The 20543-nt window shown below is 39.8% G+C and overlaps 2 pseudogenes; one reads left to right on the top strand and one right to left on the bottom strand.

Annotated features, from left to right (window-relative positions):
- Window positions 1-8087: 8087 nt before the first annotated feature.
- The window catches only part of LOC123230496, a 92114-nt pseudogene continuing 79658 nt past the window's right edge, over window positions 8088-20543 (bottom strand).
- LOC123232586 lies at window positions 17048-18222 on the top strand (annotated as a pseudogene).

Raw genomic sequence — 20543 nt, 5'->3', positions numbered from 1 at the left:
AGCCCCGCCCTCTTTGTGCTTCCTCTCTAGCCACGCCCCTCTTCTTACAGGTGTTCCTGACCACGCCCCTGTTGCTGTGGTGTCTCCATCCCCGCCCTCTTGGTGTGCTCTCTAGCCACGCCCCCTAGGTCCGCCCTCTCTAGCCACACCCCTAGTGCTCAGGTGTCTCTGGCCACGCCTCTCTCCCTCTGACCATGTTCCAGCTCCCTTGTGCACTGCCCAGGAGATCAGAGCCACAAAAGCTGAGTATTTGTCAGGGAGAAAGGATGGAGAAGGAAACCGGGGTAGTTTGTATTTGATCAGGGAGGCAATAGGGAGCCAGTGCAGGAGTTTCCTGAGTGGGAGGTCAGACTTTTGTGTTCTAGAGAGTCACTTTGGTGGCTGCATGGAGGATGGCCTGGAGCGGGGAGAGCCTTGGCAGAGGCAGAGCTCCCAGCAGCGATGCTCACATGCGGGGCTGAGAGGATGAGGGCCCCTACGAGGGGGGTCCTGTCAGGGCAGAGGAAGGGGGCCCATTCCAGAGAGGCTGCAAAGGTGGCCTTCAAGGCCTTGGCAGCAGCTTGGAGAGGCCATGATGAGATCATGCAGTCCAGGATGACTCCAGCTCAGCATCACCCTCTGCCAATGAAGAGAGCCTGAGCTCAGGAGCTCCAAACCCCCTATTGAAGAGAAACCTCCCAGCTCAGACTTCCTTATCTGGATGCTCCACTTGGGAGCTTCTCTGACTTCTCCTCCTGCTCTCTGTTAGTCCTCTTCCAGCCCTCTTTCAGGCCTTCCTCCAATAGAGGGGAAGCCCTAGAGGGCAGAGGCAGTCACCAGTGTGTCACCAGCACTTGGGACAGAAGCTGGCACTACGGCTAAAAAAGTGTCTGAGACAGGATTTGAACTTGTGGCTTCAGTGCTCTATGTGCACAAGGACTCTGAGGTTGCTCCAAGGCAATGATTTAAAACACCCTCCAGCTACTTTCTGACCCAGTTTTCTTTCTGCACTTAATTGACTTCACTAAGAAATGTGTGAGGTTCTATTTCACCTACTGGGACAAGGGAAACATGTCTGAAAAGGCTTTCAGGCTAGAGGAAAGACGCTTCCTGTAAATATTCTCACTCACCACAGATATCTGACCCAAATGACTGTAGTCCCTGTTGGTTAAATGCTCGAACGTGTTTGGGGTGTGACACAGGGCCTAACCTGGCCCAAGACAGGCAACAGCACCTAGGATGACATTTATGGTGACTTCTTGTCCCTTCTCCTCTTCACAGGGGCCAATCACAGCTTCCAAATTGTCTAGCACTGCCCAGGGGGGACAGTGTCTGTGGGATCCACTTCTCACTCTCTGAAGATGTAAATTCTTAACAAAAGGATTCACAGTTTCCTGACTGAATTTCTGAGGGTGTGAACTATTTAAGTGTGTAAGGGGGGGAAGGGTTTTTTGGTCAAATATATTAAAAGATGGTCGCCAGAGGATTGAACAGTTATCAATCATCAATTAAGAATAATCTCAAGTCAAAATTGACTTTTATGAAAGTTTATTTACAATTGAGAAGAGAGAGAAGAAATAAGGAAATAAAAATCAAACACAGTAGGTAAAAAAGATCCTCTAATTAATCCAGGTAGATCTAATTAACCCTCAGCCAAGAGTCAGAGGGCCAGAGGCCAGTGCTTCATTCACAGAGTCTATTAAAGGGAAGTTCCTTAAGAGAATTTCAGGAAGATTCAGTCTTTAAACTCACCACGTGGACATCTAAGAAGATATTGAAAGCAATCTCACCAAGGTCTCAGCATTCCAGCCAGCACTCTTCCACGGACCAGAAGAGCTCCTTCACCAGCCTACCCTCTCACTCACTCAACTCCCTCTTTTTAAAGGAGTCACTTATGCATCACTTCCTGTGCCTTCCCCTAGTTTGTGTGTCCAATCACAACAGACACTTCTCTTAGGACACCTAAGAGTATAATAAGTGAATAAAGTAGCTAATAATAATAAGCTGGTGGTAAAAGTGAGTCAGAGATTTCTTAGGTAGGTGGAGATAGATCTGCCCATTCTGTTGGCATTGGATGGTGGCAGCTAATTTACACAAGAGATCTCATCCCACAAGGTTCAAAGGACACGATGGCATCAATAAAAAGGTGTGTTTGAGAGTTAGAGGGCCCAATTTCACCATTTTGACTTTTAGTTTTGGGACTTGTTGAGCTATCCCTGAAGCACCTCTGTCTCTCAAGCTACCCTGATATTTGCATCCTTCAGGAGCCTCACGGAGAACAGAAGCGGTCACCCCAGTGTCAATGAGGGTACCATAACAGACCTCCCCATTTCCAAGCTAACTAGGGGTTCCCTGTTGCTACTGGACTTTACTGGGACTAAGGGTAATAAAGAATCCTCAGTTGTATCTGTGCACTTGGTTTGGATCCAATCACGCATATGATCTTGTACAAGCACTTCTTCAAGTCTTGTGTGGTCACTGTGAGCTAAATCAGAACTTCCTGCAGCACAAACAAGCAAGTTTTGACTGGGAGATTCAATGCAAAATGTTGATTTAGAGAGCAGACACTCTCTCACTCAGAGCTGGAGAGTGAGTAACCGTGGTTACTAGACTGAGCTCTACAAAGTCCACAGAATTTTCAGGTTGGCTCTGACTAAGGACTGAAGAAATGGAGGTTTGACTTGTTTCTCCATCCACTCTGTTGCCTTGTGAACTACAAACCCCCAGATCAGGAGTTTTCCCACCAGTTGTATCAGGGAATGTTTGATAGATAGTTTGTATTCCCTTCAACCCTTCTGGTACATCTCCCAACTCAGAGGCTGTCTGGAGTTCACTATCCAGCCCTCCAGTCTGTGTGGCTGAAGTCAGTTGATTTGTGTCTCCAACCACTGAGCAGACTTGAGTGATGGTATTATTGAGCACACTAGCCACTGGAGATGACAGCTGACTACTCTCCCTTCCCCAAGCTTCTGGCTTGAATTCATCAGCTAAGGGGTTGAGAAAGCTAGATGTAGAATTCTCTGAGCAGCTGCCAGCAGCCAGCAACTCAGTGGACTTCTCTGGCAAAGCCAAGCCTCTCTCAACATTCCATTTGGTTTGCTCTCTAACCTCATCCTGGGTTTTCATGCCTAAAGCAATAGTTAGGAATGTAATAAGTGAATAAAGTAGCTAATAATAATAAGCTGGTGGTAAAAGTAAGTCACCAGGGGCCTGGGAGCCTGTAACTACAGTAGCAGGAGATTTGGAGCTGTCAGTGATGAGCAGCTTCAGCTGTAGTGCTCAATCTCCACTGCTAGCTGTAGGCTCCTTTAAGGTGATGAGTGAGGGGCCCCTCCCTGCTGGAGTAACTGCCTTCCTATTGGGTGAGAGCAGAACTAAACAGGAAGTGAAGCTCAACTTCCTGGATACAATGGAGGCTTAGTCCACTACTTCCTTTAAACTCAACTATTTGATATTCTCTCCTATCCTCAGTCCCTTTAGTCTAGGTGCTGATATAATAATGACAGGAACTCTCAGATTCAGGCTAAAGGATTTATTTTAACAAGAAAGGGAAACTGAGGTAAGCGGGTTGAGGGTCTTGAGAAGCTGTTGCTAGGGGCAAATTGAAAGTGTTGGCAATGGACCTAAAAGGTAAGGTCAGGCTAAGGGAACCAGCCCTCAGTCAGAGATAATTTAACACTGCCCTGATGTTATATGATCCACCAGCTAAACAGATGTAGTTGTTAAGTTGATTTAGGGGTGTCTAACCTAGGCTACTCTAAGCTAAAATCCTGCCCATGTTCCACACCCACCTCCCTTTAATCCCTCCCATGTCCCCAAGTGGAAATCAGGGTTATCGGGGTGTCTGGGTGAGGTCAAGGAAATCAGAATCCCAAGGTTGGGTTTGCAGGGGTTTATATAGTCCCAGTCCAACTGTCAGCTCCTGGGACTGGCACCTGCCAGGCCAGAGTTCCATTCTGCTGACAGGATTGCCTATGGTAATATTGCAAATGCAATAAATCTTGCATTAATCTTGCATTACAGGGGGCAGTCATTTGCTTTTGATTCGTCACCCACTCTAGCACATGTGGGTTATGGACCTCCCAGAATTGGAGATGCTCTCACCTTTGGTGATTAAATCTAAAGATGGGCAGTATAGATTTAATCTAATTATCACAAGTGGCTTGCTAGTTTCTTCAACATAGTGCTAAGTAGAGTGTTCAAGCTTTAGCTGATTCAATTCAAAAGTAGACAAAGGAGAGTTAATCCTGTCTTCACTATCTGGTTAGGTACCAAGTAGGGGTACTTAAGTTATTATTAACTAAGTGTTAACTACAAATAGATGAAGGGAATAAAGAATTCCCTTTTACAAGTGTAAACTCAGAATAGAGAAAGAGAACAAAGAATTCCCTTCCACAGTTGGATTGTTAGGCTAGCCATGACTTCCTTAGACACTCAAGTTCCTTTTGCCTTTATGACAAGCATCATCTATCACAGCTAAAAGAACTATTCTTATTAGCCTGATTCTGTTAGCATCCAATTCTTTGCTCCATAAGCCAATCAATTATTAACTTCTCCTTTACTGATGAGTCAAATTTGTTTAATTTTCTAAGTATCCATGCTATTATGCTGCTCAGGATTATGTTCTTTTATGGGGTAACATACTAGGATCTGCTATGTATCTTTTCTTAGTCATCAAATCTGCAATAAGTGTTTGGTGTAAGATGTTTGTGCTAAGTCTTTTAAATTGTGAATTAAATGTGGGTTGATTATGCTGCACCATCTTCTGGTGAAACAAGGGTGAGGTGAGATTCAGCTATACATCATTATAAGTTACATTTTTCAAGGAAACTGAGCACCAACAATAGTCATAGTTGAGCTGGGGTTAGTATTAACATGAGCTGTTCTTTTGGCTTGTTTCTACGTCATAGGGTTTGGTTGACTTGGGCTTTTGGAGTGGTCATCTGGATTTGTCATTTTCGGGTGTACCCCAAAGGTTCTCTCCTGTCTAATTAATAATGATTTGTAACATTTTTTCATGAGTAAAGATAGTTTTAATTATTTCATCTGAAAACTGCCTGATCATATCTTTTGACAACTTGTTCACTCTGGAAAATGTTGTATTCCTTAAATTTGATGCATATCTTCACACATTAGAGAAATGAGACCTTTGTCAGGAATGCCTGACATAAAATTTTTCCCCCAATTTATTGTTTCCTTTCTAATCTTGTTGCATCAGTTCTGTTTGTGGAAAACATTTTTAAATTTAATGTAGTCAAACTTAACTATTTCACATCTTGCAATGTTCTCTATGTGTTGTTTGAAAATAAATTCTTCTCTTATCCATAGAGAGAAAGATAAATTATTTTATACTCTTCATTTTTTTGTTTCACCTATTATTTCTAAATTATGAATCCATTTTCATTTTGATTTGGCATATGGTGTGTAGTGTTGGTCTGTGCCTAGTTTCAGCTATGTTTTTTCAGTTGTCCTTGCAGTTTTTCTCAAACATTGGGTTCTTTTTCCAAAGGTTTGGGTTTTTGGTTTTGTCAAACCCTAGGTTGCTATCATCAATTACTGGTATGTATTGAGTGACTAATCTATTCTATTGATGCACTACACTATTTCTTAGTCAGTACCATATTGTCTTGATGATTGCTGCTTACAGTTTGAGGTCTGGTAGAACGAAGCTACCTTCCAACATATTTTTTCACTAATTCCCATGATATTCTTGGCTTTTTGTGGATCCAGATGAATTTTATTATTTTTTCTAGCTCTAGGAAATAATTTTTGGTTAGTTTGATTGAAATGGCACTGAATAGTTAAATTTAGGTATAATTGCCATTTTTATTATATTGACTCAGTCTATCCACAAGTAATTAATGTTTTTCCAATCATTTAGATCTGACTTTATTTGTATAAAAAGGGTTTTATATTTGTGATCATATATGTTCTGGGTTTCTCTTAGCAGGGGGACTTACAAGCATTTTATGTAGTCAAACTTTTTTTCAGTGATATTTCTCTTCCTATATCTTGCTGTTGGACTTGATTGGTAGTAGAGAGAAATGCTAATGATTTGTGTGATTTTATTTTATATCCTGCAACTTTGATGAAACTGTTCATTGTTTTGATAACTTTTAGGTTGATTCTCTATGTATATCATATATCATTTGGGAAGAGTGATAGTCTTATATCCTCATTGCCTATTTAAATACCTTCACTTTCTTTTTTTATTGCTAGAGCTGGCATTTCATTCACAATACTCATTAGTAGTATGATAATGGGCATCTTTGCTTCATCCCTGATCTTACAAGGAAAGTATCTAGATTATGCTCATTGCAGATAATATTTGCTAATGATTTGAAGTAGATGCTATTTTATCATTTTTAAGAATATTCAATTTATTCTAGTATATCTAGTGATATTAATAGGAATGAGTGTTGAATTTCCTTAAAAGCTTTTTCTCGTCCATTGAGAACTATATGGTTTCTATTGTTTTTGTTATTGATATGGTCAATCATGGTGATGGTTTCCCTAGTGGTGAAATAATCCTATATTGTTGGTACAAAGCCCACCTGGTCATGAAAAATGATCCCTATATTGCTATAGTTTCCTTAATGGTAGTTTTGTTTTAATTATTTCATCCTAGAGTTCGGTCTATTGTTTTTTGTTTTGTCTTGTTTTGTTTTTCCTCTTTTGCCTTTGTGCTTTAATAGGCATTGTCAACCTAAGAGCATGAGCAATAAGCTTTTTTTGCCAGCAAGCTTGTGCAGAAGAGTTTAACATGGTTGCCTACAGAAAGGAGAATTGTCTTGTAATAGGATTTTACTGTATCCCCCAAACCCTGCCTGCCATCCTATTTGGTCTGTTTATCTCAGTTTCCTAATCTGTAAAATAACTTGAAAAAGGGAAATGGCAAACCTCTTCAGCATCTTTGCCAAGAAAACACCAAATGATGCCAGAGAGTATCAGACATGACTGGAATGACTGAACAACAAAAATAAATGTTTATTGACAAATAATTGATTGATTCAAACATCTAAGGTGGAGGTGCTGATGGGCTGATCAGTGAAGGTGGATAAAAAATTGAGAAGTGATGTCAGCAATACCCAAGTAATCATTAAATGTAGAGCAAAAAAGAGCATGAAAAAGGGAACTATTTTCCAAATTATAAAATGAAAGGATTTAATATGGTGCCATCATTGAAAAAAAGAGAAACTGGGGAAGATCTTCAGTGAAGTGTACAATATAGATGTCATTCAGGGGTTATCAAGTTCATGAAACATAGATACCCCAGAATGATAGCATCATTTCCCAGTAGCTCTTCTGCCTTATTAAGGAATTCTAATTCCATGTTGCACATGTAAGGTATAAAAGATGAAATAAATGAGAAAAAATGGTTTGATTTTCTAAGCTTATTCATTTATTAAGCAATGTATGTAAATGGCCTAACAAATTAGGAACAAATCCCCTTTCATAATCTGATGACTGAACTCTAACTAAAAGGGGTTACAAATTGTTACATATTAAAAACAATTAAACACATGAAGGTAATTCATTAAAAGGAAGTTAAACAAGAGTAGATAATTTGATTTCTAATTTTATGGAAGATTAGGGACTTTCCAAGATATGAAGGGGAAAGTGAACAAGTGCAATTTCCTGAATTTAGAACAAGAGTTCTCCTACATTTACTTGTCTGAATATAATCAAAGGATACATGAAAATAATAACTAAATGATTAGTATTGGTCAAATTCTCAATAAGACTTATAGGTTGCTTGAGATGCCCAATTATAAGAAAAGTCCTTATATCAATCGTAAGATTTGACTACATTTATGGCTAACATAAAGACCTAAGTGTCCTCAGTGAAGGGCTTCTACAGAGCATAGAGAGGTGCTCCCCTTTCCATCCACAAGGGGCTAGATTCAGACAATGCAAGAAGATTTTCCCTCAATATGCATGATTGAAAAAAATTTTCTCACAAGAAAGAATTTGGACCAAACTTATCAATAAATAGAAATAGAAGTGAGCTCATTACAGAACTGAGTCACTACATAGGCTCACAGGATTTCCACAATAAATAAGTTGCTAACTTAATCTCTATTTCTAAAACAGAATGATTTCAACTCTTAGTATTTATTTCTTATGCATGCCTGAAAGTTTTGATCTGGCCTCAGCAAGATCACATAACATGTGGGAATAAAGATGCAGCCCAGTAAGCCAGCACTGGAGACCAGGATGGAGAAGATCTCCACCACCACCGTGGCTTTGCCTTTGGTGCTCTGCTATGTGGGCAGGAAGGAGACACACACTCTGCAGAACACCAGCATGCTGAAGGTGATGAACTTGGCTTCATTGAAGGTGCCAGGCAGGCTCCTGGCCAGGAAAGCCACCATGAAGCTGCCCAGAGCTAGGAAGCCAATGTAGCCCAAGACACAGTAGAAACCAAAGACATCCCTCATTGCATTCAATGATGATCTGATTGGGTTCAGAATGCATGTCTGTGTCTGGGAAGGGAGGAGACATTCCCAGCCAGATGCCACACAAAGTCACTTGAATGCCAGAACAAAGGACTACAATACATTTGGACACTCTAGGTTGCAGCCATGCCTTACTCTTGCTCCCTGGTATTGTAACCTTGAAGGTCAGAAGTACCAGAATGGTTTTTGCTAAAATGGAAGAACCAGCCACAGTGAAGACAAGCCCAAAAGTTGTTTGTCGGAGGAGGCAGGTGGCTGCAGTGGGACGGCCAATGAAGAGCAAGGAGTAGAGGAAACACAAGGTGAGGGAGATGAGGAGAGTGTAGCTGAGGGCCCTGTTATTGGCTTTCACTATGGATGTATCACGAAACTACACAAACACTGAGAATCAGAGCTGTCAGCACAGAGAAGAAAAGAGCCACTCAGGCTAGACCCATTCCCAGAGGTTTTTTGATATCCAGGAAGGTGAAGGCTTTGGGGAGGCAGGGATCTCTTTCCTTATTGGGATGCTCTTCTTTGGGACACTTCATACAATGCTTCATATCTGTAGGGGACAAGAAGCATCTCATTGTATTTATGTTTAAAAATTCTCCCTATTCTCAAACATGGGAAACAGACAAAAGAATTCCAATCAGGCCATTCAGACATAGAGGGTAGAACATGACCCTCAGGATATAATCACAGCCACTCTGGTGTGGCCTCCAAGGTGATTAAGCCCAGTTCCACTGTGTCCATTAGCTTTATAACTTGGAAGACCGAGATCATGCTATTTCTTAGCTTTTATCTTTTCCAGTAGAACACTATGGTGCCTCGGTCTATCTATATTCATATTGCATGTGTGCTCACTGATTCTTCCCCAACATTCATTATAATAAAAGTTAATATAGAGCAGGTATTGTTCCAAGTGCTTTATGATGATTAACTCATTTGATCCTCACAATAGAGCCAAGAGGTAAATGCTATTAGCATTCCCAATTTACAGATAAGATACTGAGGGAATTTACTCTTCTGTAAAATGGGATTCCTAATAACACCTTTCTCTTAGGGCTATTAGGCTAATAAATGGAATTATACTTGTAATTCTTTCTCAACTTTAAATGACTATTTAAAATATTACTGTATTTAAAATATTCACTCTTCAATCCGTCTTATAAATAACTTATCAAAATTTAAAATAAATATTTTCAGCAATGATATCCAAGGAATTCCAGCACAAACACTTTATTGTCCTGAAATAATGTCTACACTTTACTATCTTTACTCATTCCAGTTCTTTTCCCAATAATAAATTCTCCCTCGATAACCTGGAGATTGGCAACAATTTTTGAGGATGAGCTTTCTTCTATTCTTTCCATAATGACAGTCCATATAGGGATGCGTCACCCTCTCTTCTGCCCTGGTATATGGACAAATAATTGTGGCATTGGAAAAGGAAGACTTATGGCCTCCTAGTTTGATAAATTGGAGGGTTTGTGTATGTTCACCTCCAAAGCAAGAATCAACACGTACACGTTAAAGATAATCTAGTCCATGGCCCTCCTTTTACAGAGGAGGAAGCTAAAACCCAAACTAAATGTCTCCTAGGAAGTCACAAATAAGAACGAAAAAGGAAGATTCAAATCCAGATCCCCTCATACTACCTGTGGCTTTTTATCTTAGCTTGACCACTCATATGACATCAGTGATATTCCAACTCTCAGCAGTCCCAAGGCGGAAGAGTGGTAAGTGCTGGGCAGTTTGGGTTAAGTGACTTGTGCCAGGTCTCACAGCTAGGAAGTATCTCGGTCAAGATTTGAACACAGGATCTTCCATCTCTGGGCCTAACTCTTCATTTACTTAACCATCAACATTCCTCCCATGTTTATTATTGAGAAGGATTCCCTGTTGAGCTGATAGTTGAGCTTTCAGTGATTTAAAAAAAAAATTATTCATCTTTTATTACACTAAAATCCCCAGGTAACTTCCTCCCTCCCTTCTCTATCTACCATTAGAAAAGACATCATTTGATAAAAAAAATATGTATTTAAATGTAAAACCATGTCTCCTTTATTTCTATATGTTGATTCTTGCTTTGGAGGTGAACATACACAAACCCTTCTTCAAACAGTATTTCTGATGCTGTATACAAAGTTCTCTTGGTTCTTGTCATTTCACTCATCATAACTTCCTGTAGATCGTTCCATTTCATTGAATTAATTTGTTCTTCCTTTCTCATGGTGCAGTAGTGCTATGTCACAATCATACATCACCTTTTGTTCAGCTGTTACCCTATTGATGAGCATCCCTTCCATTTCCAGTAAGCTGATGCCACAAAGGGAACTCATAAATATTTTAGAAAACAAAGGATTCTTTCCTTTTTCTGTGATCAACTTAGGAAATAAGGCTAATAGGGGTATTACTGGATCAAAAGGCGTACACTCTATAACTATAATTCCAGATCAATCCCCAAAATGGTCAGATCCGTTCAGAGTCCACAGTAGTATATTAGTGTCCCCAGTGCTTTGGAGAGAAAGTTTGAGGGAAGGCTGTGGATCTGTCCTTCAGTGCTTCAAAGAGGGCTGGTTCAATTTTTGTGGACGAGTTGGGCATTTTGGACTCTTTGGAACTCTATTTTATCCTGGTCTATGAAATGGAATCAGGTCACCGAGAGCCTTTCCATTTTTTTTCTACTGAGGACACACAAGAGTTCAGTAGAGTTAACAGAAGACTTCCATCCTTGGCAGAGAAGGATTTAGGCCATGGGAACAAGAATTGTTGCCTGGTACACGGGCATATGTGGTTTCATGATGGTAGTTGGCCATTGTCTATTCTGGTTTTGGATGCAGTTACCATGCTGGACTCTCCTCTGTGTGTATCATCACTGGGGATTTCTCTACTATCGAATCTCTTCAGGCTAACTGCTACGTATCTGGTCTCCCATTATTGGGATTCAGGGACTAGAATGCCTCAAGCTCTAAGCCACTATGGCCATCTAAAGAGATGGTCAATCCATCCCAATGCTCCCAGGCTCACATTGTCTTTTTAAAAAATATATCATGAAATAAATGAACTCATATTAATTATCTACTCTGATAACCTGGTTCTGATACAAAGTTATAGTCCTTCCCTTATACTTAAAATTAGAAATGTCCTTTTTTCTCTGATTTGGCTTACAACCAATTTGAACAGTGAGAAGAAAAGTAAATGCTTTAATGAGCTGGGCCCTAACAACACATGGTAAAGTAGAATATTTCATGACAATTTATGTCATTTAAAAAAAATTTTTTAACCCTTAACTTCTGTGTACTGACTCCTTAGGTGGAAGAGTGGTAAGGGTAGGCAATGAGGGTCAAGTGACTTGCCTAGGGTCACACAGCTGGGAAGTGTCTGAGGCTGGATTTGAACCTAGGACCTCCCATCTCTAGGTCTGGCTCTCAATCCACTGAGCTACCCAGCTGCCCAATTTATGTCATTTTTGAGCAAAGGAAATAAATCTTATTTTATTAAAGAGCTATTGAACTTATCTGGATCAAACTTAACAGGATCAAAAATCAATGTGTATATGTAAAACAATACCCACTACACATGTATTCAAGAGATATAATGAGTGGATTGACTACTTATTATTTTTTTCTTGTTCATCCTGGAAAGAAAATGGAAAGAGGGATCAGAGGAAGATTTTCTCTTCAAAAATATGGCTACCTATGAATCAATAAGACATGATTGGAAGCCAGGAATTAAAACTAAAATTGTTTCTAACCTTTGGCTCATTGCAGCCCCACATTATGGCCTCTTTATAAATGGTAAAATCTTGACCATATGAAACATCTGGAGTAAACTGTCCCACTTTCACCAGAATTTCAGTGTAATTTTCAAACAACAAGTATTCCAAAATGTTATAATGGACCTCAGAATTTCCTGTATCATCCAAAAATACTTGGTCACCAGCACTATTGTCAAAGTGGATTTTCTTCAGAAAATTGTGGAGCTGAAAAGAAAGAGAAATATCAGTCACTGCCCAATGCCCAAAGACAGGGCTCTTATGAAAGTAAGAAGTATGGCCTATATAGGAGATCCACGTCCTCATGGCCCGAAGTTAGAGCTCTTGTTTGGTGTGAGTAATAAATATCTTGGTTTTTGTAAGAAACATCTAGACAGTAGACTCTGTATTCTATGGAATACTTTCAGGTTTTCAGGACCAGGGGCAGTGACTTTTAATTACACTATTAGATGTTGAACAAATGTTGGCTAAAAAGATGTTAATTGAAATCTGAGTTAGAAGTTCCATTCATCCCTGCATGTAATGCTCACAGCCTCCCTCTGGACTGGCAAAGAATTCACACAGATATCAAACCCAGGCCTGACCTGTCAGGGACGGAGGTCTCAGGGTCTGAGAAGGCAAAGGTCTGTTGACCTCTGATGTGAGGTTGTGTTCAGGGTCTGACTAAGGCCTGAGATCCCTCAGCTTCCACATTTCTCTTCAAGTTGCTGATTTGAGGCAATAATCTATTCCCAGGCTTCCTTTCCCAGACAGATAACATGTTTCATCAGCACCTGCTTCTCCACTTTTCTCAGTTTCTGTTATGTCTCTGGTTACCCCCACCTAAAGGTTCTTTAGTTCTTCTCTCAAAGCTCTTTCTCTGACAAGGCTACATTTTTATGGGAAAGACGTCTAAATTTTCATGAGAAAAATCCCTGTGGTTTTTGTCTTTAAAATTCTTGAGTATTCATTCAATAAACAGGGCTCAGCCATCAGCAGCAGACTGAGGCCCTTCCAACCCCAAACTTTGTCTTGACTCTCTTCTTTTCCATTGCTTACTCGAGAGATTCTGGGCTCCCATTCTGCCCCCCAAAAGGGGCTCTGCTACTGACCTAGCCTCATATTAACAATTCTGTGTGTCTTATATAGAGACATCATATTGAAATGCTGTTTAAGGAAAAAATGTCCTTTATATTTTATCTTATTTCCTTTACACACTGTATTATAGCTAATCCTGTCTTTTTGGTATGGCTTGAACTCTATGATATCTCTTGCCTCCCTATTTTGTCTTGACTACTTCCCAATAAAATGTACTCATTCATCCTATTAGACAAAAAAATTTAGATTAGGCACAGAATCATTTTTTTCTTTTGTGTAATTTTCATATGCATATATTTTCTTTCCCAATAGATCATTAGCACCTTGAGAACAGAGACTTTTTAGTTTTTATATTTTCATCTCCACTGTTTAGCATATAGTAGCTTTTCATAAATTTCATAAGTTAATGGTTCGTTTTAGAATCTCTAAGTGTGGGATAATATCAAAAAATTCCTTTTACTGTGTGACCCTGGGCAATAAACCCCCATTGCATACTCCTTACCACTCTTCCACTTTAGAACCATTACAGAGTATTAATTCCAAGCTGGAAGATAAGGGTTTTTTTTAAAGTTCCTTTTAGTTCAAGTGAAAAAATTAAGTGATAAAATTACCTGATCTCACAATTCTTTTCAGACTTTTCCCTATTTGAAAATATCTACAAGGTAAGAGCAAAGTCCAAGGCCACAGGAAATGGATCATAGCTGATGACCAAATAAACTTTTGCCTGGATAGTATTATTACCTTACCACACTTGTGAAGTGAATGGTGGCAAGGCCTACCTAAGGGCAGTGTTCTCTTTTTATCCAAGGACTAAGACACTGACCTTCACATCCATAGCCAATCAACTGACAAGCCTGAAATTTCTTCCTCCGTAGACCCCTACATCTATCCCCTTCTAGGATGCCTCCTCATTTCCTCTACAATAAATTGACATTTTTTTTTAAATTTTAAGGCAATCTTACCACATAATCTTACCACAATCATTCCAGTCTAATTGGGTATCACTCCTCCTCCTATACTCTGCTCTCCCATCAATCTGTCTCCTCCTCTTTATCTCACAAAAGACTTTGTCTCCCATCTCTGAACCTCTATTTTACTTGCCTTACTCTCCCCAAAACTGAAATTCAAAGGGGGCAGCTGGGTATCTCAGTGGATTGAGAGTCAGGCCTAGAGACGGGAGGTCCTGGGTTCAAATCCAGACACTTCCCAGCTGTATGACCTTGGGCAAGTCACTTGACCCCCATTGCCCACCCTAACCACTCTTCCACCAAGGAGCCAATACACAGGGTTTTAATAATAATAATAATAATAATAATAATAATAATAATAAAATTTAAAACCTGATCACTTCCACACAGAATCCCTTGTTTCATGTTACAATTCCAGAACCTCCTTCTCCAGACCACCTTTGGTGATCTCTTCCTCCTCAAAACCATTAGTGCGCTCTCTACCTCCATTACCTTGTTTGGATCATTTCATTCTTTTTATTTATAACCTCAGTGTCTAGCATACTGTTGGGCATATATTTAGCCCTTAAAAATACTTTTTGATTCACTTATTATTGGTTAGGAAATTAAAAGACTATATTATGGACAAATTTGCAAGTGAATTGGGAAGGAAGTTTCCACATTGAAGAAAAACAAGTCTTTGATTCACTGATGTAAAGGCAGTACCTAGCACAATAGCTAGCACATGGGGGGCACTTACTGTTACCTGCCATGGCTGAGACACCCAGGTTTTGTTTTCTCCATCTCTTGTACATTGTTTCTCTGATGTCACCAGGAGCATTTCATGGAGGGCCCTGGCCACAGCATGCACAGCATTGTAGATGGTGTAACTCAGACCAGACATTGCCATGTCAAAGATGCGCAGAGGAAGAGTTTCCAAGGAGGCATTGGGGGAGCATTCAATTAGATCTTCATTTTCAAGTTTCTCCAAGCCTTTGAAAGCTGAGCACCAGAACACCTTCAGTAAAGAGTCCTCTGGATATTGGGCAGGGTTCACTGTCCTGAGAAAGGACTTGAAACCAGGAATCTCCTTTGTCATCTGGGAAAATGAAAGTGCTCCATGGAAACTGTGCCCATCATTCCACTGGGCTCTCATGGTGATGTCCCAATGAGAAGTGGTGATCCAGACCTTGCATAGGGCGATATGAATAAGAGGCTGTGAATACCTGAGGATCATGAGTGATTCTGTGTCGCCATGAATGATGATGACTCTGACTGAGGATTGTATGATTCGTGGCATGAACATGTCCTGAGATTCTGTGTGTCTTCTCTCACTGACTGGGAGCTTCTCAGTGTAGGCCAGGCAGATGTCATACTTGATCATTTCCCCTCTTAAGTTCCAGAGGAATTCTTCACCTTTCATGTCATCTGTGGTCACCAGACCTACCCAAGTCCATTCAAAATGTACCATTAATTGGACAATACCACGGTGTAAGGAGGAGTCCCTTTGGGCCATCTGGTAGAGAGAAGGAAACTGGGCTTTGTCACTCAGCTTTGAATCAAAAGGCCCAAAGCTGGTCTGGATGAGAAAGAAACATGGAGGATTTTGGTTTCTGTATCTTTCATTTTCTTGAGCAAATTTTAGCAAAATATAAATTATGAATAAATTATGCTGCATTAGAAGAAGGGTGGTGGATTTAAGAATTCCTGACATAAATTCACAGGAATATATAAATTAGTTTATTTATTCAGTATGAAATACCAAAGAATTCCTTCACATATGTAGAAAAGAATAATTAAATTGACCTGGAAGAAAAAGATACCAACAACCTAATGGGAAATTATGAAAATAATTAGGAAGGATCTAGTAATATAATTTCAAAATTTACTAAGAAGTAGTAATTATTGAAATCATTTTTATATCAGAAATACAGGTTAATTAATGGAATAGATAAGTTATACAATATACTGAAGTTAATGATCAAAGTACTCAAGGTTTGACATCTATTAAGACTTCAGCTACCAGAGGTAAGAAATCGCTATTTATAAAAAGTGCTAGCAAAAATGGAAAACAGTCTTGTGGAATCAAGAAATATTTTAAAATCCTACACCATAAACCCAGATAACTTGTAAAAGGTGCATGCCTTGAACAGAAATGATGACATAAAAAAAGACATTTAAGGAACAAATAAAAATATCATTTAAATGAGTGGATGAAAAAAGTCATGACCAACCAGAGGATGGAGGGTCACAGGAAATAAAAGGACAATACTGTTAACAGAAAATTAAAGATTTTGCAGAAACGATGGCAGGTCAGATAAAATTAGATGAGAAATAAGTAATTAGGGGGAATAACTTTGAAATAATTTTTTGGTATAAAAGCTTCATTTTCAAGACATCTGAGAAATAGATTCACCATTTAAGGAAGAATACTTATTGTCAAACAGATAAATAATACTTATTGCCAAAGAGATAAAATATAGGCAGTTTTCAAAGGAAGGTATGGGAAATGATCATAAGAAGTGGGAAGTGTAGTACAGAGAGAGGGGGCCGTGACAGTTTTTTCAAGCTTTGGCTGAGTTCTGAAATCATGACCCCCCTCTCTGTACTACAGAAGGTACATAAGCCAGAGGTGCTGCTGGATAGGTGGCAGCAGCTTCCACAGCCAGCTCTAGCATGAATGGCATCATGGATGAGCCTGGCATTTCTTCAGTCTATATTCAGCCCCACCAAGAGGACACAGTATCAGTGTTGGTGTTGGTGGGGTCAGCTGGGGAGGCCATTATGGCACATATGCAGGGAAGAATGTTAACCTCAGCAAATGATTGGCTACTGCTGTGGTCCAAGCTGCCCTATGCAAACCCACTGAAGAGTGACAATAAAATGAATCAACCTAGAAAAATTCCAGACAAGCATGGATGAGCTACTAAAAAAATTCAAGGCATGAGCCAGGGCAGTCATTCCAAGGTGGTGACCCAGGTTACCTCTTTTGTTGTAAAGGAGGACCTTTCATTGAATATGAAGTCATTAAGTGGAAGTTCCATGCCGGATATCATAAAGTATATTGTCAGTCGAGGAGAGCACAAGAATGGAGTCCTGGAATCCATAATAGCTACAATTCTTTTATTATTATTATTATTATTATTATTATTATTATTATTATTATTATTTTAAACCCTTAACTTCTGTGTATTGACTTATATGTGGAAGAGTGGTAAGGGTGGGAAAAGGGGGTCAAGTGACTTGCCCAGGGTCACACAGCTGGGAAGTGTCTGAGGCTGGATTTGAACCTAGGACCTCCCGTCTAGCTACAATTCTTAATGAAATTTTGGAAGACTTAGATCATCTCCATAGAAATGGTCAAATTCACAGGGATTGGAAGGCTGGGAATATTCTTTGGGGCCAAGATGGTTCAGTGCAAACAGCAGATTCCTGGGTAAGTGTTTTATTGGCAATGGGAGGTGATGGTTGGCACCTCTTATTGGATGGTACCTGAAGTCAGGGAACAGGTGAGAGGCTATGACTTCAAGGCTGATGTGTGGAGCTTTGGAATAATGGCCATGGAATTGGCAAAAGGAGCTCTACCTTATCACACATATCCTCCTAGGAAGTTAATGTTGACATTGCACAATGAGCCTCCCACTTTAGAAACAGGAGTGGAAGACAAAGAAATGATGAAAAAATATGGCAAGTCCTTTAGAAAATCACTTTCATTTTCTATCTTGAAAGATCCTTGTAAAAGGCCCAGAGTAGCATAACTTTTAAAATGCAAATTCTTCCAGAAAGCCAAGAATAGGGAATATCTGATTGAAAAGTTGCTAACAAGAATCCCAGATATAGCACAAAGTCAAGAAGGTTAGCAGAGTTCCTGGACTGAGTGGCCGTGTTCATAAGACAGAAGATGGAGGCTGGGAGTGGAGTGATGATGAAATGGATGGAACGAGTGAAAAAGAGAAAGCAGCATTTTTCTCAGGAAAAGTAAAAAAGAGTAAAAGAATGAAATCCAGAGATTACAATGAATACCAGCAGTATATGTGAGCAGAGACAGTCCCTTTCTATTCAGAACACTCAGGGTGAGGCTAATGTAAATGAAGAATTTGCAGAAAGTTCTTGTGCTGTGAATCTTGTTTTAAGATTAAGGAACTAGTTTACTCCAGGAAGAGATATCACAGATGGCATTTCTCAGGAGCCGTTCTCTGCAGGCCTGGTTGATGGAGGAAGGACCATCTGGGTCACCAAAGGGCACCAAAGCCTGATGGCTTGGCCAGACACCAAGGACCTCATTCTTTTTTGTGACAGAGCGGGGCTTCCTAACCCCATTTACCTGACCCATCCTTGTTCCTTCAATACAATTAACCATCTTGTTAATGAATAGAAATCAGATAAAAGTTTCTTAAAGGAATAAAGTATAAATAGAGGGAAGAAGAGGGAATTGGGGGAGACAGTCTACCAAGCTTTGGTTATGCGAAACCCAAGGCTGCCTGTCATTCAGTCTTTCCCTGGCAGGGTTGGAATCAGTAAGGGTTTCTTGGGGTCCAGGCATTTAAGTTAACTACTGGAAAACAGTCTATACCTAAATCCAAAGAAACCCCTTAACTGAGCATTGACTCCTGACTATGTCTGTCCACTATGCCATTCACAGAGATAACCTCTTGATACCACCAAAGTAAAGGTGAAGAGTTCCCCAGTTAGGCTCCACACACACACGAGCCTGTCTAACCAAGTAACATCTTTGCGACTCCCTAAATCATCTTTACAGTTTGGGCTGAACCAGGCTGGGTTTCTAACCTGTAGAGTTCAAAGTAGGGGAAGAAAAAGACTCAGAAGTTGTCTTGGGAGGTGGTTAGGTCTGTAAACAGTAGAAACCCATGTGGGAGCTTGGAATAGCTGTCTTGGGTGCAGTTGGTTCACTACTCATTGGAGTCTGCATAGCAACATCAATACCCAATTAGAAAAGCACTCACTCTGAAAGGGGGGCTCTTAAAGGAACAGATGAAGTGAGAAATTCCTGCCAAGAGGTTTTTTTTCCATTGAAAGCAAAATGGGGAGAAAGGTTTTTATTGCCATGGGGTACATTGCTTTGATGTATCAATTTGGATACATGATATACTTTCTTTTTCATCATTATCCCATATTATCTATACTTCCCTGTATTACAGCTTTAGCTAGTTAAAAATAAAACTGGGTAGATTAATTTTCTTTGTGCCAGGAACAATTGGGGAACTCTTCTCTTTACTGCAGTTGTATTATGCCCTCAAAAATGATCAATAAAATAATAGGCCCCAGAACACAGAAAGTAGATGGGAATATCATAATGCTTGCAATTAGGGAAGAGATTGCAGATCTGAAAGAAATGGTCAAACAACTAAGAGAAGAGAGAGATAGCAAAAATATAAACATTACAGAAGCAAATGAACAAACCACAGACAATGCAAACAATACAGGGAAAGAACAGAAACTAGAAGGGGCTGAAGGGTCTGTGCCAATACTACCTTTAAGAGACCACACAATGTTACAAGGGGATTCTGGAATTGTACATTTTAAAACACACAAAGATTTTACTTTAGAGTACTTTGAAACACTCAAGAGGCACATGCCAAAATGCTTTCTTGATCCATTTGGCACAATACATGAAGTTAAATGTGCAATCAGGTTATTTGATCCCACATTTGTGTATGTGGAAATTCTTTTGGAAGAACTTTTTACCCCAGAGAGAAAGATCAGTTCATTCAGGAGACAAGAACTAATCCTGAACTCACATCCTGGCCAGAGCAATTGTGGGATCTAGAAATTTCTAATGTTATGAATAAAATTGATATAGATGGATATATCCAAAAGTATTAATTTTTTGTTTAAAGCCATGTTGGTAAAATAAAGAAGACCACTCGCCTCCTAAGATCTAATTCAAATCACCCGCCATTACCTCCTGCCCACCTGGCTGCCTCATAGGAAAGAGAGAGTCTCCCAGTCACCTAAGGAGTCTTATACTGTTCTCTACGTAATCACACTTCCTTCCTAAGAGGAATCATGGGAAATGTAGTTTCAAAGTCCCCTAAATGTCCACAGGAAGTTTATGTCATATATCTAAATATTTAAATCTCAAAGAAACCCCAAATTCCAACAACACACTAATAACCAAAATCCATCATACTTGAGAAGGGTACAGGAGGATCTAGTGGAAGCCATGAAAATTTTCTCAAAGCATCCAGATAAATGAAGCAGATATGAAAAACTGAGGCAGGAACTAGGGAAGCATCCTTCAGTTTATCTTGACAAGGTAGTTTAGGCAGCAGAGAGCATTCAAGAGCTTCCAATTGAAAG

This window comes from Gracilinanus agilis, chromosome 1, assembly GCF_016433145.1.
Source record: "Gracilinanus agilis isolate LMUSP501 chromosome 1, AgileGrace, whole genome shotgun sequence".
NCBI classification, from domain to species: domain Eukaryota; kingdom Metazoa; phylum Chordata; class Mammalia; order Didelphimorphia; family Didelphidae; genus Gracilinanus; species Gracilinanus agilis.
Note: the sequence above shows the minus strand (reverse complement) of the source record. Positions and strands in the feature narration are given on the sequence as shown.